This window comes from Amblyraja radiata, chromosome 15 (genome assembly GCF_010909765.2).
Source record: "Amblyraja radiata isolate CabotCenter1 chromosome 15, sAmbRad1.1.pri, whole genome shotgun sequence".
Lineage (NCBI taxonomy): Eukaryota > Metazoa > Chordata > Chondrichthyes > Rajiformes > Rajidae > Amblyraja > Amblyraja radiata.
The window spans coordinates 2,633,256-2,656,833 of NC_045970.1; the positions used below are offsets into that span (position 1 = coordinate 2,633,256).

Below are 23,578 nucleotides of genomic sequence, written 5' to 3' on the forward strand. Positions count from 1 at the left end.
TCTCTCTTATTCTTTGTGATAGCTAAGAGTTTGTGTCTCATTATACATAGAACGCGTTATCTGTTAACTATGATTGGCGTTATGGACTTGTGAGGCTTGAGAAGAACACAGCGTTCCATAGACTATAACTAATGTTCTACGGATCCCATTAATATAAATATCGCTCTCGCTCTCATCCCTTGTGACAGCCAACTGGCTGTGTCTCATTATACAGAAAACAGTGTATCTGTTTACCATGACTGCCGCTATAGACATCATCAGAATTTTCCACTACACCGATTTCAAACTGAGCGGAAAGTGAGGAGCTGATTACGTGCAGCAAACCTGGTCGCAAAGTGTGTATTGATGACCAGAGACTTGGGCGGCCGATCAGAGTGTCATAACGTCATAAGGTCATAAGGAATAGGAGCAGGAGTAGCTCATTTCGTCCATCAAATGTTGTCCTCCATTTAAAAACGGGTCGTCTATCTCTCTCTACATTCTCATGCCTTATCCCCATAATCGCTGATACCTGTACTAATCATGAATCTATATATTACTGCCTTCAAAATATCCACTGACTTGGCCTTCACGGCCTTCTGTGGCAAATAATTCCATAGCTTCACCAACGTTATGAAAACAGTTACCTGAGGCAGACTGTCAGCAAGCTTGCGTCAGAGAGCCACGGCGGAAGATAGTTGCACATTTGACTCCGTTCCAAAGAAAACGTTCAAATATGTCAAAACTCTCCTCAAAGTCATATCCTGCAATCGAAGTAGCAATATTGTAAATGTCTTCTGCCACACTCAATAACACCACAAAACCCTTCCAGCAATTGACAGAGCAGTACTGCAGGCAATACTCCCACTGCAGCCTGACATGAATGCAATTCAACTGCAACATCACTTTCAAATAATTTTATTAAATACCCCGACGGATAAAGGCACGTAGACCACATGCCAGTTTTATCTATAGGTGTTGAAAACTTTAGGAAGCCCTTGAGTTAGATAGAGTCAGTCCACTTTGCCTCAATGCTTCTTATTAAACTAGAATGGTTGGGGCGAGGGACTCAAATAGAGAAAGCTAGTAGACCGAATGGGAGACCGGAAGCAGAAAAGGGAAGCACTCGGACACAAGAGGAGAAAGAAAAAAAAGAAAATAAACAGAGAAGAAGAGACGGGGGGTTTCTTAAATGTGCATATTTTAATGCTAGGAGCATTGTAAGAAAGGTGGATGAGCTTAGAGTCTGGATAGACACCTGGAAGTATGATGTTGTGGCGATCAGTGAAACATGGTTGCAGGAGGGCTGTGATTGGAAACTAAATATTCCAGGATTTCGTTGCTTCAGGTGTGATAGAATTGGAGGGGCAAGAGGTGGAGGTGTTGCATTGCTAGTCAGGGAAGATATTACAGCAGTGCTTTGGCAGGATAGATTGGAGGGCTCATCTAGGGAGGCTATTTGGGTGGAACTGAGAAGTGGGAAAGGTGTAGCAACACTTATCGGGGTGTATTATAGACCGCCAAATGGGGAACGAGAATTGGAAGAGCAAATATGTAAGGAGATAGCAGATATTAGTAGTAAGCACAAGGTAGTGATTGTGGGAGATTTCAACTTTCCACACATAGACTGGGAAACACATTCTGTAAATGGGCTGGATGGTTTGGAGTTTGTAAAATGTGTGCAGGATAGTTTTTTGCAGCAATACATAGAGGTACCTACTAGAGGAGGGGCAGTGCTGGACCTCCTGTTAGGAAATGAGACGGGACAGGTGGCGGAGGTATGCGTTGGGGAGCACTTCGGGTCCAGTGATCACAATACCATTAGTTTCAATATAATTATGGAGAAGGTCAGAACTGGACCTAGGGTTGAGATTTTTGATTGGAGAAAGGCTAACTTTGATGAGATGCGAGATGATTTAAAAGAAGTGGTCTGGGACATTTTGTTTTATGGGAATGATGTAGAAGAGAAATGGTGGACATTTAAAGGGGAAATTTTAAGAGTACAGAATCTTTATATTACTGTTCGGTTGAAAGGAAACAGTAAAAATTGGAAAGAGCCCTGGTTTTCAAGGGAAATTGGACATCTTGTTCGGAAAAAGAGGGAGATCTACAATAATTATAGGCAGCATGAAGTAAATGAGGTGCTTGTGGAGTATAAGGAATGTAAAAAGAATCTTAAGAAAGAAATTAGAAAAGCTAAAAGAAGATATGAGGTTGCTTTGGCAAGTAAGGTGAAAGTAAATCCAAAGGGTTTCTACAGCTATATTAATAGCAAAAGGATAACGAGGGATAAAATTGGTCCATTGGAGAAACAGAGTGGGCAGCTATCTGCAGATCCAAAAGAGATGGGGGAGATATTGGACAATTTATTTTCTTCGGTATTCACCAAGGAGAAGGATATTGAATTATGTGAGGTAAGGGAAACGAGTGGAGTAGTTATGGATACTATGAGTATCAAAGTAAAAGAAGTACTGACACTTTTGAAAAATATAAAAGTGGATAAGTCTCCAAGTCCTGACAGGATATTCCCTAGGACATTGAGGGAAGTTAGTGTAGAAATAGCCGGGGCTATGACAGAAATATTTCAAATGTCATTAGAAACGGGAATAGTCCCCGAGGATTGGCGTACTGCGCATGTTGTTCCATTGTTTAAAAATAGTTCTAAAAGTAAACCTAACAATTATAGACCTGTTAGTTTGACTTCAGTGGTGGGCAAATTAATGGAAAAGATACTTAGAGATAATATATATAAGCATCTGGATAAACAGGGACTGATTAGGAACAGTCAACATGGGTTTGTGCCTGGAAGGTCATGTTTGACTAATCTTCTTGAATTTTTTGAAGAGGTTACTAGGGAAATTGACGAGGGTAAAGCAGTGGATGTTGTCTATATGGACTTTAGTAAGGCCTTTGACAAGGTTCCTCATGGAAGGTTGGTTAAGAAGGTTAAACTGTTGGGTATAAATGCAGGAATAGCAAGATGGATTCAGCAGTGGCTGAATGGTCCCACTCCCGGTGGGACCGCACTTCCCTGTTCGTTACGAGCTCGTGATTCAAGGTCACGATCGTCACGGTGAAAGGTCACGATCGTCAGGGTGTTGTGGATGAGACCTGTCCTGAACGACGATCTTACAAGCGGGACGATGGTGTTTACAGACGCACTAGGAGGCACACTCTTCCAGTAAACTAACCGATGCCTTCTCAGCATTATCCACAGGATATTTATCTATATTATACTGCATCTGCCACGCATCTGCCCACTCACTCATCCTGCCCAGTTCACCCTGGAACCTCGTAACATCCTCTTAACTGTTCACACAACCACCCAGCTTTGTGTCATCCGCAAACTTGCTAGTGTTGCTCCTAATTTCCTCTTCCAAATCATGAATATATATGGTAAATAGTTGCAGCCCCAACAGAGAACCTTGCGGCACTCCACTCTCCTCTGCCTGCCTTTCTGAAAAGGAACCGTTCACTCCTACTCTTTGACTCCTGTCTGCCAACCAATTTTCTATCCATGTCAACACCCTACCCCCAATACCATGTGCTCTAATTTTAGCACCAGTCTCCCGTGCGTGACCTTGTCAAAGACTTTCTGAAAGGCTAGGTACACTACATCCACTGGCTCCCCTTCGTCTATTTTACTTGTCACATCCTCCAAAAAATCCAGAAGATTAGTCAAGCATTCAATTCAATTCAACTTTAATGTCATTGCACAGATACACGTATGGGTACAACGAAATGCAGTTTAGCGTCTGTCCGTAGTAGTAATGCAATATAGAAATAAAAATACAGAATAATCAAACAATGTGGACGGAAGGACAGAGACATCTATCGGCGGGACTCCGAGTTCAACAATGTGATGGTATTATTGTAGAAGCTGTTCCTCATCCTACTAGTACGGGACCTGAGGCTCCTGTACCGTCTCCCTGATGGGAGGAGGGCAAAAAGTCCATGGTTGGGGTGGGAGGGGTCTTTAATGATCTTCCCGGCCCGTCTCAGACACCGTTTTCGGTGGAGGGCATCCATGGCAGGGAACGGGGCACCGATTATGTACTGCGCGGTTTTCACCACCCGTTGTAGTGCCTTCCTGTCCGCTACAGTGCAACTGCTGTACCATACCGTGAAGCAGGTGGTCAGGATGCTCTCTATGGTACAGCGGTAAAATTTGGTCAGGATCTGGGGGGACAGGTGAGCTTTCTTGAGCCTCCTCAGGAAGTAAAGGCGCTGCTGCGCCTTATTGATCAGCTTGGAGGTGTTGAGGGACCAGGACAGATCCTCTGAGATGTGTACCTCGAGGAATTTGTAGTTGGAGACGCGCTCCACCTCAGTCCCGTTTATGTGGATGGGGGTATGTCTGCCCCCTCTGATCTTCCTGAAGTCGACAATAATTTCCTTCGTCTTCTTGGAGTTGAGGACGAGGTTATTGTTGGCACACCAGGCTGTCAGGTGCTGGACCTCATCCCTGTAGGCTGACTCATCGTTGTCACTGATCAGTCCTACCACCGTGGTGTCGTCGGCGAATTTAATGATGGCGTTGGATCCATTCTTAGGGATGCAGTCATGGGTGAAGAGGGAGTAGAGGAGAGGGCTGAGCACACAGCCCTGTGGCACGCCGGTGTTCAGTGTTATAGTGGAGGAGGTGAGGTTGTTGACCCTAACAGGCTGTGGTCTGTTTGTGAGGAAGACCAGTGTCCAATTGCAGAGGGAGGTGGAGATGCCAAGTCCGCTGAGTTTGGTGATCAAGCTGGCGGGAATGACAGTGTTAAAGGCAGAGCTGATATCAATGAACAGCAACCTGATTTAGGAGTTCAAGTTTTCAAATTTATTTTGTCACATACACCTTTCGGTGTAGTGAAATTCTTTTTGCCATGCAGCACATAAAAAAAAGAATACAACATAACAGTAATAGATAGTTTCAGATAGATACATCAAAACATCCCCCCACAATGGTTCCCACTGTGGGGAAAGGCACAAAGTCCAGTCCCATCCCCATGTCCACCCATAGTCGGGCCTCCTTACTCGAGACGCGCAGCTCCGCCGCCGATGCCGAACCGGCACCCCTGCCGCCGCTGCTGATCCGGTGCCGCCGCCGCCGCTGAGCCGGTGCCGTCGCCGCTGAGCCGGTGCCGTCGCCGCTGAGCCGGTGCCGTCGCCGCTGAGCCGGTGCCGCCGCCGCTGAGCCGGTGCTGAGCCGGTGCCGCCGCTGCTGCTGAGCCGGTGCCGTAGCCGGTGCTGAGCCGGTGCCGTCGCCGCTGCTGAGCCTGTGCCGTCGCCACTGCTGAGCCGGTGCCGCCGCCGCCGCCGATGCCGAAGCTCCAGTCCCCTCAGAAGACGCCGCTTCAGGCCCGCTGGTAGGCCGCTGGGACGGGTCGAAGCTGCAGCCCGGAGAAAAGCTGCATCTCCGACCAGGTAGGGACCCTGAAAATTAGTTTCCCCCCTCCCCCACACATAAAAAGCTAGAACTCCTCAAACCAAAACACTAAACTAACTAAAAATAAGAAAAAGAGATGAAAAAACAGACAGCTGCAGGCTAGGCAGCCATTGGACGGCGCCCCTCCCTCTTTGTTGTCCAGGTGGGTCAGGGCAGAGTGTAGGGCCGCCGATATGGCGTCCTCTGTAGACCTGTTGGTCCGGTAGGCAAACTGATGGGGGTCCAGTGTGGGGGGGAGGCTGGCTTTGAGGTGAGCCAAGATCAGCCGCTCAAAGCACTTTGCAATGACAGGGGTGAGTGCTACTGGGCGGAAATCGTTGAGACTCTCTGTAGCTGATTGTTTGGGCACTGGCACGATGGTTGATGGTTGATGGTTGATTTTCCTTTCATAAAACCATGCTGACGGACGAATCATTTTACTGCTATGCAAATGTCCCATTATTAATTCTAGACTCCCTCACCTTTCCCAGCACCGAAGTCAGGCTAACGGATCTGTAGTTCTCCGTTTTCTCTCTCGCTCCTTTCTTGAAAAGTGGAATTACATTAGCTGTCCTCCAATCCACAGGAACTGATCCAATTAGCGTATTCCTGTCTTGACAATTCCTCAACTCAATCCACAGTGACTCTTCCTCGTCAGTCCCTACGTCTTCTTTCGCAAGTCTTAATTCTATCCCGCACCAGCAGAGCTACACCCCTCATCTGCCTACCTGCCTGCCCATTCTATAGGATGTATGTCAAATCAAGGCACGACTTTCACACTAAATGGAAGGGCCTTGGGGAGTATTGCAGTTGTGTACATTGACGTTTTTCCTGAAATGTGGGATAGTCATGGAATACTCGTTTTCCTGGAGAATTCATTTGGCTTAACTACACTCGAGTAGATGAACTACGGAGCAAATCAGCTGACGCAGAAAATTGCTCCTGAAGGTGTCATGCATTTAGCAAATCTAGACCTCCAATTAATTCGTTTCTGCAACTATGCTCAGGGCCCGGCCATTCACTGTGAAAGTACTTCACTGGTTTCTACCCCAAAATGCAACAACTATCACTTGGCTGCATTAAACTCTATTCAACGGCCCACTTGTCAATTTGGATCAGGATACTTCAGTATATTTTGATAAACGAGTTCGCTATCTGTGAAACCTTGAACTGTTGTATCTTCTGCATTAAGTACTAATGCTGCAATCGATATTCTCATCCATATTGCTGATGCAAACCACACGCAGCAATGGGCACAACAGCAATAGCTGAGGCACACTACGACTACCAAGTCTCCAGCACGAAAACCAAACTTCCACCACCTCCCTCTGCTTCCATCTACGAGAACAATTCTCTGTTGATACGGCTAGCTCTTCCTGGATCCCGTGTGATAGAACCTTCAATAGCAGCCTCCCATGCTTGATTGAGGTTATGCATTCTTGGAGGTTTTAAGCGGGTAAAGCATGTAACGCGGAATTGAACGATAAATATTCTATGATCTAAATTCCATACATTCCGTAAGGCAGATAAGCAGTTGGATAAACGTAGAGAGGATAGTTGACCTCACTAGTCAAGATGATGTTCTCGAATTTAATTTATTTATACGCTGCAGATGGGAATCTTCATATAATTCTAGTGAACGTAGATCGGAGCGAGGGGCACTCAGATCGGAAAGGCTGCAGATGACTTGCTAATACATGAGCATATTCTCGATTGATATATATATTTCTGTTTTGCCAGATCCAATGACTCGTATCATATCGCTCCCAATCCCAAGGGAAACGGATGGCGGTTGATTCAGATATTTACTATGTTAGGCGTTATATGACCAACGGTGTGAGTGCGTGCTTGGGCGTATGTGTGCATATGTGTGTATGGGGGAGGTGCGTGTCTTTCAGTATATTTCATAATTTCAAAAACATTCACTTCCGATGGGAATCTCCAAATATTTATATCGCATTACAGACTGAAATAGACTGTGAATGCAAACAAGATCAGTTCCAGATACCAACGGAAAATGGTGGATGGATTTACAATATAAGGAGCGGGAGTGAGGCGAAGAGATGGGATGCTACCGGAAATTATGCAGTTAATGAGATGAAACCTAACAGCATTGATGCAAAGTGGACTGACTATCTAACTCAAGGGCTTCCTAAAGTTTTCAACACATATAAATAAAGCTGGCATATGGTCTACGTTCCTTTATCGGTCGGGGTATTTAATAAAATTATTTAAAGTGACGTTGCAGTTGTATTCCATTTATGTCAAACTGCAGTGGGAGTATTGCGTGCAGTACTACTCTGACAATTGTTGGAAGGGTTTGAGGTGTTAATGAGTGTGGCAGAAAGAAGACGTTTACAAGATTGCTACTTCGATTGCAAGATATGACTTTGAGGAGGGTTTTGACATATTTGAACTTTTCTCTGGAGCGGAGTAGTGTGCAACTAAGTTACTAAGCAAGTAAGTTAATCGGCCAATATTGACATACAAGGAATTGCCTTGGTGCACCGCCCACGTAACAACATGGCATACAGTGACATCTACGAATTACTCAGAAAACACTAAACATCAATAATAATAATAATAATAATAATAATAATAATAATAATAATAACACATTAATGATTTAAAAAAAACGCCATTGATCAAGCATGTGAACCAATAAAATACCAGATCAAAGGGAGGCTACAGATTTTTGGCTGTTGAGTAGAGCAACTACTCGTGGATAAAAACTGTTTTTATGTCTGGCTGTGGCAGTTTTGACAGTTTGGTGTCGCCTTCCAGAGGAAAATGATTCAAAGAGTTTGTGTCCCGGATGAGGGGGGTCAGGGATGATCTTTCCCGCTCGCTTCCTGGCCCTTCCAGTGTACAGTTCATCAATGGAGGGTAGGTTGCAGCCAATAATCTTCTCTGCTGATGGGACGATTCGCTGAAGCCTCCAGGTGTCGTGCTTGGTGCCTGAGCCAAACTATATTTTGAAGGCAGAGATATATAAATTCATGATTAGTACAAGTCTCAGCGATTATGAGGATATGGTAGGAGAATGGGGTTAGGAGGAAGAGAGAGACGACACGTGTTTAAATGGCGGAGAAAATTTCATGGACCAAATTGACTAATTATACTATTATTCCTTATTCCCTGGTGACGTTATGACACTCTGATCGGCCGCCTTAGTCTCTGGTCATCAATACACACTTTGCGACCAGGTTTACTGCACGTGACCTGCCCCTCACTTTCCGCTCACTTCGAAATCGGTGTCATGGAAAATTCTGATGATGTCTATAGCGGCAGTCGTGGTTAACAGATAAACTGTTTCCTGTATAATGAGACACAGCCACTTGGCTGTCACAAGGGATGAGAGGGAGAGCGATATTTATATTAATGGGTTCCGTAGAACATTGGTTATATTTTATGGAACGCTGTATTCTTCTCAAACCTCACCTGTTCATAACGCCAATCATAGTTAACAGATAACACGTTCTATGTATAATGAGACCCAGACTCTTGGTTATCACAACGAATAAGAGAGATTGAGAGAGAGTGATACTTGTATTAATGAATTAAGTAGAGCATTCGTTATATTCTACGGAACGCCGTATGGTACGGTTCAAGAAAAATAACTGTTACAGGTGTGTTTCAGTTTTGTTTTTCCACATTTTATTTTAAACAGTTAACTTTACACAAGTAATTAAACAAACACGAATTCCTGTTTTGGCGGCCTCAGCAAAATTCGTAAACACGACACCTTAATCGACGTCCAAATTGTTGATTTACAGTTAACGTACAGTGGGATCCACATATTGCCCGGCATTGCAGCGCTAATCGCATGGTCCAATATACAAACAACAACCTCCACTATGACCCTCTACATTACCCCCCCCCCTGCCAATGTTCTACTGATCCAATGTTATCTCAACGCGTGGCCTAGCTACAATACGAAAGGTTATCTAAGATTTTGCTAGAGTTCATGCAGACATTGTTAATTACAATGTCAATGTGCACCACATTGCGTAGTTCATTTAGACTTTGAATTGCCCAGTCAAACACTGAGCCGCTCAGTTGTGGAATCAACCAATGTGCAAACTAGCCTCGAGCAGTCTAATCAATTTCATAAGCAAGCGATGGCAAAAGGGTGAACCGGTGTGATGTCTCCACCCCCTTCAACCGCAGCTGTAGGAGGCACCCAAGGGATACAGAGGCGTCCGGGCGAGGAAAGGGACGTGGTTCGCATGCCGATCCGGTCGAATGCGACGGAGAAAGGAACTTGCCGGAATCTGGGTCTTACCAAGTTAGGGTACGGCTACAGCCCGCCGGAGTTTGGACTGTGGAAATGACGCCGAAACATGGCGGAGCCAGTATGTGTAAATATGCAAAAATAATTTCACTCTGTAGATCAATATGAGACAAGTAAAACACGATTGAACAATAGAACCACTGAATGGCCATATTCGCGACAATTGTCTTCGTCATGATAGTTTAGTTTAGTTTAGAGTTATAGCGCAGAAAAAGGCCCTTTGGCCCACAGAGTCCAAGCCGACCAGCGGAGACCGCAAACCAACACACCATACACACACTCGGGATAATTTTTTTTTAACCGAATCCAATTAACCTACAATCCTGCAGTATTTGGAGTGTAGGAGGAAACCGGAACACCAGGAGAAATGCTGCAAAGTGAAGCCGGCATCTAAGCAGATACAAGATAGGGTGGTAAAGAAAGCTTTTGGTATGCTAGCCTCTATAAATCAGAGCATTGAGTATTGTCAAGTCAAACTGAAATGAAAGAACAGGTGCAGAGAAATGCTACATTGAAATCACGAGACAGTGATTAAAGTGGGCGGAACCCCAGCCTGCCGAGTTCTGCCTGGGGGTCAAAAGGGCACACAGCACCAGAAGCCAGTGAAGAAGATACAAGAGATTTGCGAGCAGAGAACTTGAACAGTAAATCAAAAGGACTGTCCGAAAAGACTGCCGCGATAGCCAGAAAAGGCAAGCAGGACTGATTTTCTACAGACCCGATTGGCAGCCGGTAAGGACTGAACTCTAAATGGACTGAGTCGAAGACTGCAGCCCCAGAGACTCTGTTTAACCCTTTAATAGCTGAGAAACTTGTCTGGCTAACGTGTTGATATTGGTGGTGTTTGTTAACCAAGATGACAGGGTGATGATAATGTTTGTTGCCTATGTAAAGTGCATATGTTAAGGGCTAATGTGAGCTAATTTCTAATACTTATATGCTATGTGTGGTGTTAGTTTAAATAATTGCACTTTAAAAAATATGATAAAATGTGTTAAAAAACAGTAAAGATTCATATGATATTAAGCTAAAAAATTGGTAACAGGAGTGGGCATTATTTGTATTTTTCATTTAAGGAAATGTGAAAATTATTTAAAAAACAAAATGGCTGCTATGAGTTGGAATGTTAAATACATGTAATTTTCTGTTATTTATATTTGGTTACAGTAATGTGTATATTTTTTGCCTTTGTGTCTAAAGGTTTTTCACCTGATAAAGACCAAAACTGGTAAAGACTAAAACTGCTAAAAACTGCTAAAGACTAATCTGCCAAAATAAAAGAAGGAGAAAATAAAAAAGGTGGAAAAGAAGTGTTTGGTCTGAGTGAATCCAGTTCATCATTTCGGGGTAGATAAATCAAATCCCTTTCAAGCGGGGAATCTGCAAAAACATTACAAGACTTGAGAGTGAAAAACCGGGCGGGGCCAGGAGATCTGGAAACCTGGAAAAGAGACAGTTAATTCAAGATAAATCATGGCTGATGAAGTTACTGGAAAGTAAGCTGAGCAGCTCAAGGTGGAGAGGACAACAGCAAAACGGGCATTGTCTCGTCTTGTTAACAGCATCATTAGGAACCATGAAGAAATGTCTGAAGAGGAGCTCAGGAACAATTTCAACAAACTCATGCAGGAGGCCGAAAAAGTCATGGAAGCCAATGACGATGTGGAGGCTGGACTCATTGCAGAGCTGGAGGCGGAGCTGGACGCAGATGAAGAAACTGTGTTAACTGAACAGCAAAATGCCGACCTGGCAAAGACTGCAAAGGAGTGTGAGTCGAAACTAAAAGAGGTCAAAGGGCTCATCCAGGACACTCTATGGGCAAACTTTGGAAATGTTGAATTATCCACCTCACTACAGACAGCAGATGGTGCATGTGAACTTGCTTCTGCCACCGCACCATCAAATAGCAACCAAGAAGCATACGAATTCATGCTTAACCACCTGCAGAAACTGGTACAGACTGCAAAGGAGACGTACAGTCGGTGGAAACGTTGGGTCCCTCTGGATGAGCAAGATAGCTTACAGAAACACCTAAGAACACTCGAGCTTCTCGTCCCGAAGCTGGTTTCCAGGAAGGCTGACTTCATACAGGCAAGAATAAAGAAGGACGCTGAAGGATTAGCACAAGCGGCGATAGCTTTCAATTATCCTTCACCAGCCATCAGACTGAGGCCCACGGCCCTTCCTAAAGACCTGGAAACAAGCGTGACTTTTATAGATGGAGGAAGGATTGGGAAGCACTGCAAAAGCAAGGTGAACCCACTGGATCAAATGAGGTGAAGAAGGTTCAATTGCTGGACAGTCTGGAGGACAAAATTACAAGAGACCTCTGCCTCACAAGTTATAACACTGCAGATGATATCTTTCGTGTCCTAGAGAACCGGTTTGGAAATCAAGCAGCTATTGCTATTGAGATAGTGGAGGAGCTTCAGAGAATCCCACCTGTCAGAGGACATCAGCCACGTAAAATAGTGGAATTAATTCAAGCTGTGGAAAAGGCGCTTAATGACTTGAGCGATCTCGGAGACACAGGCGCTATTAAAAATCCACTGATGACAAAATCAATTGAAACCAAGCTTCCAGAAACCCTCAAAAAGGAATGGCTGGTTTATGTAGCTGACAAGAGGAATGGTGTGGCACCAGAGAAACGGTTTGACAGTCTCTTGTCATTTCTCAAAGAGCAGGAGAGCATATACGAACAGCTCGAGCAACTGAGGGACGAGGAGCCGAGTAGAAAGGAAACTCGGACTGAACCAAGACATGCCAGAACCAAGTCTACCAAGTCAGAAAATGACCACACAAGTTGTGTAGTTTGTGGTGACATAAAGCATAAAAGGAAGTTGTACTTCTGCAAGCAGTTTCGAGGGCTAAAGCTGACAGAGAAAAGAGCTGCAGTAAAGAAGTTGGGAGCATGCAAAAAGTGTCTTGAAGTTCATGATGATGGTTCATACTGCAAACCTGCATATCTGTGTAAAAATCAAATCTGCAAGGATGAACAGACTCCTGAGCATCATTTTTATCTGTGCCCCAATTATGAGATGAGGAAAAGCAGTGTGGATCAGAGAAGGAGTAAATTTGGTCCAGAGGAAGATAAAAGCAAGAAGAAATATACAGTGGACCAAGAGGAGTTTTTCAGCAAACTTCCACCAGAGTTGGCAAAACAATGCCGAGATGTGTTCTCCAACACTGCATCAAGAGCCTTCAACACTGCAAAGCATCAGCCAAGCCTCCTAAAGGAAGGTGGACTGCAAGAGCATCCAGTGATTATGATGCTTCTGGAGGTTATAGCAAATGCTGGACAAAAGGTTGGGACATTAATTGACTTGGCTTCAGATACCAACTACATAACTCACAAGGCTGCGAGTAGACTGAACCTTAGGAGTGAAGACATCACGCTTATCGTCCATGGAGTTGGGGGGATGAAGGTCCACGTAGAGACGATGCGCTACCTTCTAAAGATCCGAGTGAAGACTCCCAAGGGCACACTCAAGTAGCACCAGTTAGTTTGTTATGGATTGGACAGCATTGCAGATGTTCACAAACATGTGACACCACAGCAGCTGCAAACGTTCTTTCCAGACGTCCCACTTGAGGAACTTGTGAGACCAAAAGAGATACATTTGCTCATAAGCCATAGAGAAGGTCAGCTAGCGCCTCAGAGGATTAGAACTGTTGGAGATCTCATTCTGTGGGATGGACCACTGGGAAAGACTGTTGGAGGTTGTCATCCTGAGCTGTTTGAGAAGCTTACCATGTCAGCCCACATGTCCAAAACACACTTCGCAAGATCAATGAGAGCAGCTGCTTTAAAGTATGAGGAGCTCACTGCCCCAGTCCCTGAGGAACTTTCACCAAACGGACAGGTCGCCGTCAAAGTTCAGAAGTCACGCACATCAACCGCCAATCGGGACTTCTTGATTTGGTGGAAGTTGGATAGCATTGGAGCAGCATGCGAGCCAAAGTGCGGGGGTTGCCGCTGTGGAAACTGCCAGCCAGGCGGAAAAGAAATGACTCTTGCTGAAGAGAGAGAGCTCGAAGTGGTAAGGGAAGGCTTCACCTACGTAACAGGAGACCGTCACAGTAAAGACCCACATTGGCATGCTAGCTATCCTTGGTTGGAAGACCCAGCTTCTCTACCAAAAAATAAAAGGACAGTGGAAGCCACATTTCTCAGGACGGAGAGGCAGCTATCCAGAGAACCTGAATGGTGAAGTGTCTACACAGCTCAGGTGCACGACATGGTGGACCGAAAGGCTGCAATCAAATTGTCCGAAGACATGATTGCAAACTGGAAGGGACCAGTGTGGTATGTGAGTCACCTTATTGCTCCAAACCCCCACTCTGTCACAACCCCAGTGAGACTAGTGTGGAACAGCAGCCAAAAGTGCAATGGTGTCAGCTTAAATGATTTGCTGATGAAAGGTCCAGACGTCCTCAACCAAATTCGCGCCGTCCTCAGATTCAGAGGCGGAATCTATGCTGCTCTGGGAGACATAAAGAAGATGTATAACTCAGTCTGGTTGGAGGACCGTGAAGTACACTTACACAGATTCCTCTGGCGAGATTCCGAGGACGAGGAGCAGGGAGAGTATGCTATCACAAGAGTGAACATAGGAGACAAACCTGCGGGGTGCATTCCACAGTTGGCAATGCGTGAGACTGCTAATCTTCCTTCTTTTACCCACCTCAAGGATGAGCAGCAAGTACTCCAGAAAGACAGCTATGTTGACGACATCCTCACATCTCACAACAGCCTCGACCAGTTGAGAATCATCACAGCAAATGTGGAACGAATCCTAAAAGCTGGTGGTTTTGAGCTCAAGCCTTGGGTTCTGTCTGGCCAAAGTGGGAGGAAGGAGGACAATAATGCTTTAAAGAAAAGCAAAACAAAAAGCATGATCCTACCAAACCAAATGCATGGTGATGACAACAAGGCACTTGGTCTGGGCTACATTGTTGAAGAGGACATGCTCCACGTTATGGTGGGAATCAATTTCTCCAAGAGAAAGAAAAAGATGCGGCTTGGTCAAAGCCTTCTACAAGAGCAAATCAAAACTCAGACGCCAAATCCCCTAACAAGAAGAGAGCTTCTCAGCCAGGTAGCAGGGCTATATGACCCCATCGGCATAGTGGCTCCTGTTAAGCAAAAGGGAGCGATTCTAGTACGCAGAGCTTTCCAAGAAGCAAAAGAGGGAAGCTGTTCGGTCAGAGACACATGGGACATGGCACTCTCAGATGGATTCAGGGAGGAAGCAATTAAGCTCTTTGAAGAGTACGTACAACTTGGAAAAGTCAAATTCGTCAGGACACTGACTCCCTCTTGCTCCGCAACTGAACCCTTGGGAATCACCTTTTCTGACGGAAGTGAGCACACCTACGGGGCAGTGATGTACCTGAGATGGGATTCAGACCATGGCCCAATTGTCAGACTTGTGGAATCCAAGGCCAAGTTAACTCCCTTGGACCACAGGGGAGACGCTGTTAAAGCAGAGATGTGCGGAGCAGTGTTCGCCTCACGCTTAAAGAAGTATTTTGAGCTACACAGTCAAATTCAAGTGGCGAAGTGGTATCATCTTGTGGATAGCCAAACAATCCTTGGTGCAATACAACGAGAAAGCTACGGATTTCAGACATTCTTCGCCAATCGGATTGGAGAGATTCAAACAAGCACCAACATTCAGGACTGGCGGTGGATTCCTGGCCCACAAAACATCGCTGATGTAATCACCAGAGGTGCCAGCCCTCAAGACCTTGATCAGTATTCGGAGTGGCAAAATGGACCGAAGTTCCTGGTATTGCCTGTGAGTGAGTGGCCAATAGAATCAGCTAAAGAACTGGCTGCCACTGCCAGAGAGAACATCAACAAGTTACAGAAGAAAGCTTTTGTTGCAGCACTATCAAGAGCCAAAGTAGAGAACCAAGAACCGGAACCAACAAGCCCAAAGAGACCACCTGCAGGGTCAGCTATTCAGAACCTTGTTGATGTCAAGCGGTTCAGCATTCTAACTCGACTGATCAAGACAGTTGCATGGATTTGGAGAGCAGCGAATAGGTTTCTTGGCAAGAACAAAGCCCTAAACAATCCAAAGTGGGAGGCCATCTCTTTGACAGGAGTCATTACAGTAAGAGAACGAGAAAATGCTCTAAAATACATTTTTTGTGCTGCGCAATTGGGCACAACTTTCCCAAGCACCACAACAGATCGACTGGTAGCCTATAAAGACCAAGATTCTGGGCTGATGGTTTGTGGTGGCAGAGTGCAGAGCTTTGAAGAGGATAAAGTTGCTGTTCCCATCCTGCCCGTTGATGCCTGGGTATCCATGCTGCTAGCTCGGGAGGCTCACAGGGAGAGTCATGACGGAGTGGCTGGGACCTTGCTTAAAATGAGAAGAAAGGCTTGGGTCATAAAAGGAAGGAGAATTGCTCAAAAAGTCGTTGATCACTGCATAATCTGCAAGAAAGCAAAAGCAAAGAAACGTCAACAAGTAATGAGTGATCTGCCGCCTGAAAGAACTGAACCTGCTGCTCCTTTTGAGTTTACAACAGTAGACCTCTTTGGACCCTACCACGTACACGATGACGTCAAGAAGAGGGTAACACTCAAAGTCTGGGGAGTTGTCTTCTGCTGTATGGCCAGCAGAGCCATCCACACAGAGTTAGTCAACACCTTATCAAGTGAAGGGATTCTGATGGCTTATCAAAGATTCACAGCAATCCGTGGGCACCCCAAGAAGATCTGGTCAGATCCAAGCACTAATTTTATTGGCGCAAAACCAGTCTTAGAGGAACTATATAGGTTTTTGGACAATCTGGACAGAGCAGCTTTGGAGGAGAACGCAGCTAAAAATGGAACAGAGTGGATGTGGAAAATCCATCCTGCTGATTCTCCACACAGAAATGGCGCTGCGGAAGCTGCTGTGCGTGTTGTGAAGAGAGCGCTCCAAAATTTTGGAAAAGAATCGTCACTCAGTTATAGTGAGTTTCAGACAGCTCTTTACATAGCAGCCAACCTGTCAAATGAACGTCCAATCGTAGGCAGGATACAAAGCCGGGAAGACTGCGTTCAGTTCATCACACCAAATACTCTTCTGCTTGGCCGAGCATCTCAGTGCGGAGACATCAAGACTTTTGACTTTTCCAGCTACCCCTACAAAAGACTTAGAGCAATGCAGACGGAGGTGAACAAGTTTTGGAAGAGCTGGAGCCAACTCGCTGGTCCTAACTTGTTTATAAGGAGCAAGTGGCACACCACTCAGAGAAATGTCACTGCCGGAGACATTGTCTGGTTAAGTGACCAAAATGCACTGAGGGGGCAATTCAAGCTGGGCAGAGTCGTCAGCTCCAATCCACACCGCAAAGGCATCGTGAGAGACGTTAATGTACGGATCTTTCCAAGCTACTCCATTCCTCTGACAAAAGCTTTGAAAGGAAGGGCAAGGCATTCCACTCAGGGGAAGGAGAGGATCCAAGCCACGATAGTTCACAGGGATGTTAGGCGACTGGTTGTCTTACTTCCAGTAGAAGCACAAGACAGAAATGCATCAGGTGACTAAGTTCAAACCTAGACTTCAAAGTTTGACTTTAAAGCGTCGATCTCCCAAGTGGTTCCATTGGAAGATCGAGTGGGAGGTGTCAAGTCAAACTGAAATGAAAGGACAGGTGCAGAGAAATGCTACATTGAAATCACGAGACAGTGATTAAAGTGGGCGGAACCCCAGCCTGCCGAGTTCTGCCTGGGGGTCAAAAGGGCACACAGCACCAGAAGCCAGTGAGGAAGAGACAAGAGACTTACGAGCAGAGAACTTGAACAGTAAATCAAAAGGACTGTCCGAAAAGACTGCCGCGATAGCCAGAAAAGGCAAGCAGGACTGATTTTCTACAGACCCGATTGGCAGCCGGTAAGGACTGAACTCTAAATGGACTGAGTCGAAGACTGCAGCCCCAGAGACTCTGTTTAACCCTTTAAAAGCTGAGAAACTTGTCTGGCTAACGTGTTGATATTGGTGGTGTTTGTTAACCAAGATGACAGGGTGATGATAATGTTTGTTGCCTATGTAAAGTGCATATGTTAAGGGCTAATGTGAGCTAATTTCTAATACATATGCTATGTGTGGTGTTAGTTTAAATAATTGCACTTTAAAAAATATGATAGAATGTGTTAAAAAACAGTAAAGATTCATATGATATTAAGCTAAAAAATTGGTAACAGGAGTGGGCATTATTTGTATTTTTCATTTAATAAAATGTGAAAATTATTTAAAAAACAAAATGGCTGCTATGAGTTGGAATGTTAAATACATGTAATTTTCTGTTATTTATATTTGGTTACAGTAATGTGTATATTTTTTCCCTTTGTGTCTAAAGGTTTTTCACCTGATAAAGACCAAAACTGGTAAAGACTAAAACTGCTAAAAACTGCTAAAGACTAATCTGCCAAAATAAAAGAAGTAGAAAATAAAAAAGGTGGAAAAGAAGTGTTTGGTCTGAGTGAATCCAGTTCATCATTTCGGGGTAGATAAATCAAATCCCTTTCAAGCGGGGAATCTGCAAAAACATTAGAAGACTTGACAAGTATAAAAGCTGGGATGTAATGTTAAAATTGTACATGGCATTGGTGAGACCAAATCTGGAGTATGGTGTACAATTTTGGTCGCCCAATTATAGGAAGGATGTCAGCAAAATAGAGAGAGTACAGAGGAGATTTACTAGAATGTTGCCTGGGTTTCAACAACTAAGTTACAGAGAAAGGTTGAATAAGTTAGTTCTTTATTCTCTGGAGCGCAGAAGGTTAAGGGGGGGGGGGGGACTTGATAGAGGTCTTTAAAATGATGAGAGGGATAGACAGAGTTGACGTGGACAAGCTTTTCCCTTTGAGAATAGGGAAGCTTCAAACAAGAGGACATGACTTCAGAATTAAGGGACAGAAGTTTAGGGGTAACATGAGGGGGAACTTCTTTACTCAGAGAGTGGTAGCGGTGTGGAATGAGCTTCCAGTGGAAGTGGTGGAGGCCGGTTCGTTGGTATCATTTAAAAATAAATTGGATAGACATATGGATGAGAAGGGAATTGAGGGTTATGGTATGAGTGCAGGCAGGTGGGACCATGGGAAAATAATTGTTCGGCACGGAGTTGTAGGGCCGAGATGGCCTGTTTCCGTGCTGTAATTGTTATATGTTATATGTTATATGTTATATGTTATATGTTATATGTTAAGATACAAGATACTGTGTTTCTAACCAGCCTATCCATCTCATGATTTTGTATTCCTCTGTAAGAAGGAAAAGGGGTGATGCAGCGAGACCTGGGTGTCATGGTACACCAGTCATTGAAAGTGGGCATGCAGGTGCAGCAGGCAGTGAAGAAAGCGAATGGTATGTTAGCTTTCATAGCAAAAGGATTTGAGTATAGGAGCAGGGAGGTTCTACGGCAGTTGTACAGGGTCTTGGTGAGACCACACCCGGAGTATTGCGTACAGTTTTGGTCTCCAAATCTGAGGAAGGACATTATTGCCATAGAGGGAGTGCAGAGAATGTTCACCAGACTGATTCCTGCGATGTCAGGACTGTCTTATGAAGAAAGACTGGATAGACTTGGTATATACTCTCTAGAATTTAGGAGATTGAGAGGGGATCTTATAGAAACTTACAAAATTATTAAGGGGTTGGACAGGCTAGATGCAGGAAAATTGCTCCCGATGTTGGGGAAGTCCAGGACATGGGGTCACAGCTTAAGGATAAGGGGGAAATCCTTTAAAATCGAGATGAGAAGAACTTTTTTTCACACAGAGAGTGGTGAATCTCTGGAACTCTCTGCCACAGAGGCTAGTCGAGGCCAGTTCATTGGCTATATTTAAGAGGGAGTTAGATGTGGCCCTTGTGGCTAAGGGGATCAGAGGGTATGGAGAGAAGGCAGGTACGGGATACTGAGTTGGATGATCAGCCATGATCATATTGAATGGCGGTGCAGGCTCGAAGGGCCGAATGGCCTACTCCTGCACCTAATTTCTATGTTTCTATGTCTATGTTTCTAACTCCCCTCATCCATCCATGGAATAGAGACACAGCCTACTCTACTAAATTCACACTTCTTTGTATATAGTGTACGTTTTTTTAAAATCAATCTGGGTTTTTAATATGTTTAATAAGGAACTGCACATGGTGGAAAGTCGAATGTAGACAAAAATGCTGGAGAAACTCAGTGGGTGAGGCAGCATCTACGGAGCGAATTTATGATATAACTTATAATGGTTTTTAATATACTTATCAGAAAGAGATGTTGCAGTTGTATTCCATTTATAATATGCTGCACTTGGATTTTTGCGTTCAGCACTGCTCCGTCAATTGTTGGAAGGATTTGGAGTTATAAGAGTTTGGCTCAAGACGTTTGCAAATGTGCTACTTCGATTAAGGATATGGACCGTTTGAAAAAAATGAACACACTTAGACTGTTTTCTCTCCTGCTGGGGCAGGCCTGTCCTTTGTTTCTAAAATTCTGAAAGGTACTGTTTGCATAGTGCAAACGTCTTCCGCAATTATGATACGTCAAATATTAGAAGACATAGGATTGAAGTCCGAGGGCAGAAACTTTAGATTACATGTGCGGGGCCCGGCCTAAACCCAGAGTGTGTTAGATATCTGGAGCGCTACGCCAAGGCTAGTGGTGAAACAAGATGAGTTGGCTGCGCTTTGGGGATGGGCTTCCGGAATGGGTTGACAAGACTCACCTGCATGCACAAGTGATTTTTCGAAATATGATATGATGTTTGACAAAGCTGTCTTGGGCCGTTGGGCGTTATCTTGTGCTGTATTGTTCTGTACCCCATACTTATAAAAGCGGATCAGTGGTTGGGCTAAACAACAATGGATTAAGTATATTATGAAGAAGTGTGTGGTCTTCCAGGTTGCAGAAAAATGTGTTGACGTCGGAGAAGGAGCCCGTGGACCATGAGGAACATGAAGTCGGCATGATATTTGCGAGTGACTGCGAACGTAAATTTATTGTGACTTTTCAGTTTAAGGAAAATATGTTTTTGATCGCACACGATTCGTGCGAAACTTCAGATTTCTATGCGTCATGTCAAATGTTCTTGCATTAGGTTACCGACATTATCCAAATGGTAATATATTTGCCCAGTGAATTAATAGTTGTGTATGTTGACAATACAAAAAAAATAGAAAATCGAACATTGATCGGACAGGTTGGGTCAGGACCCCAAGAAAGAGAGTTTGTAGAATGCCTCCGAGATGGATTCTAAGAGCAGCTTGTAATGGAGCCGATCAGAGAAAAGGCAACTCTGGATTTAGTGTTGCCCAATGAACCAGATATGATGAGAGAACTCGAGGTAAAGGAACCGCTTGGAGGTGGTGATCATAATATGTTTAGTTTTCATCTGTAATGTGAGAAGATGACGGTTAAAATGGAACTGTCCGCGATGCAGTTGAACAAGGGGGACTATGAAGGCCTGAGAGGGGAGCTGGCCAAGGTAGACTGGAAAGGGATCCTAGCAGGAATGACGGTGGAACAGCAATGGCAGGAATTTCTGGGCATAATCCGGAAGACGCAGGACCATTTCATCCCAAAATGGAAGAAATATTTTAAGGTGGAGTAGGAGGTAACCGTGGCTGCAATAGAAGTTAGGGATAGAAAAAAACTAAAAGAAAATGTGTATAACACAGCAATGAGAAGGAAACAAAGCAGAAGGAAACAAAACGGGCAATACGGGCTGAAAAGATGAAGTACGAATGGAAGCTGGTCAGGACTATCAAGAAGGACAGTAAAAGCTTCTTTAGATAGGTTGAGGGGAAAAGAGTAGCAAAGTCAAATGTGGGACCATTGAAGGCAAACACAGGTGAAATTATTATGGGCAACAAGGAAATGGCAGAAGGTGAATAAGTACGTCGGATCTGTCTTCACTAAGTAAGTCACAAACTCCCAGATTTACTGGATGACAGAGGATTTAAGGGGGTGGAGAAACTGAAATACATTTTGATTAGGCTTGAAATAGTCTTGGGTAGGCTAATGGGACTGAAGGATGATAAATCCCCTGGACCTGATGGTCTGCATCCCAGTGTCCTCAGGGAGGTGGCTCTAGAAATATTGGACGCATTGTTGATCATTTTCCAATGTTCAATAAATTCAGGGTCAGTTCATGTGGATTGGAGGATAGCTAATATTATCCCACTTATCAAGAAAGGAGCGAGAGAGAAAACGGGGAATTACAGGCCAGTTAGCCTGACTTCTTTGGTGGGAAAGTTGCTGGAGTCAATTACTAAAGAGGTTATAATGGGGCATTTGGATAGCAGTAAACAGATTAGTCCAAGCCAATGTGGATTTATGAAAAAGAAATCATGCTGGACTAATCTTCTGGAATTTTTTGATGATGAGACAGGTAAAATGGATGAAGGGGTGACAGTGGATGTAGTATATCTAGACTTTCAGAAAGCCTTCGATTAGTTCCCGCACGGGAGACTGGCACGTGGTATTGGGGGTAGGATATTGTCATGGATAGAAAATTGGTTGACACACCGGAAGCAAAGAGTAGGAGTGAACGGGTTATTTTCAGAATGGCAGGCAGTGGCGATTGGAGTGCCGCAAGGCTCGGAGATGCGGCCGCAACTGTTTCCATATATATATAAATGATTTGGAAGTGGGGTTTAGGAGCAACACTAGTACGTTTGCGGATGAAACAAAGCTGGGTTGTAGTGTGAACTGTGAAGATGACGTTAGGAGGTTGCAGGGTGACCTTGACAGTTTGAGTGCGTTGCCAGATACAGTAACAACTTAAAATTGATACGTGAGAGCCAATGGATTCAGTATACCTGGACTTTCAGAAAGCCTTTGATATGGCCCTACAAGGAGATTAGTGGACAAAATTAGAGCACATGGTACTGGGAATAGGGTGTTGACATGGATAGAAAATTGATTGGCAGACAGGAAACAAAATTAAGAATTAATGGGTTAATTTCAGAAAAGCAGGCAGTGGCTAGTGGGGTGTTGCAAGCCCCGATGCTGGGACCGCAGCTATTTACAATAAATATTAACGATTTAGATGATGGGATTATAAGTAACATTAGCAAATTTACAGAACACAAAGTTGGGTGGCAGTGTGAACTGTGAAGAGGATGCTATGAGGATGCAGTGTGACTTGAATTGAGGCAGATGCAGAAAAATGTGGATGAATGTGAGGTTATCAACTTTGGTGGTAAAAAGAAGGCCAATTATTATCGGAATGGTGTCAGATTAGGACAAGGGGAAGTGCAACGAGGCCTGGGTGTCCTTGTGCATCAGTCGCTGAAAGTAAGCGTGCAGATGCAGCAGGCAGTGAAGAAAGCAAATGGCATGTGCACTTGCCGGAAGTGGCGGCGCTGACATGCAGCTGCAGCTCACCTGCAGTCCTTCTGTCTTTTCCTTCTTTTCGTTTTATTTTGTCTTGTTAGACGTATGTTTTAGTTTATTTTTAGTTGTGTATATGTGGGGGTGGGGAAAACTTGCTTTTGCCTCTTCTTTCGGGTGGTTGCACACTTTTCTTGTCGTATCTCCGTCTCCGTCTGCGCTGAGGCCTAATCGCGGAGGTGGCTGCAACTGGGACCGACCTTGAGGCTCGGAGGCAGAGCCAGGACGCACCGGCGCGAAGCTGGCCGATTTCGGGGCTGTGGTGGCGCTGCGGCGGCGTCCCGACTCCGGGGCCTCGGTGGTTTAGGCCGCGGTCCCAGTGGACGCAACATGTAGAGCTCACAGGGAGCTCGCAGGACCCAGGATGGTGAGCGATTCTTCGGAGCTCACGCAACAACAGGTTCGTCCGCTGGAATGGAGGGTGACAGCTTTGTCCGCCCATGGCCGCGGAGTTTGAACCGGCCCGTTCGCGAAGTTCAGATTCGGCCGCGGGGCTTACC

The 23,578-nt window shown here is 44.8% G+C and overlaps 1 long non-coding RNA gene across 1 annotated transcript; it reads left to right on the forward strand.

Annotated features, from left to right (window-relative positions):
* Positions 1-7,847: 7,847 nt before the first annotated feature.
* LOC116980963 lies at positions 7,848-22,780 on the forward strand. Its single transcript, XR_004414127.1, has 3 exons — positions 7,848-7,907; positions 9,487-9,488; positions 22,771-22,780. It is a non-coding gene; the product is annotated as an uncharacterized LOC116980963 (long non-coding RNA).
* The last annotated feature ends 798 nt before the right edge of the window (positions 22,781-23,578 follow it).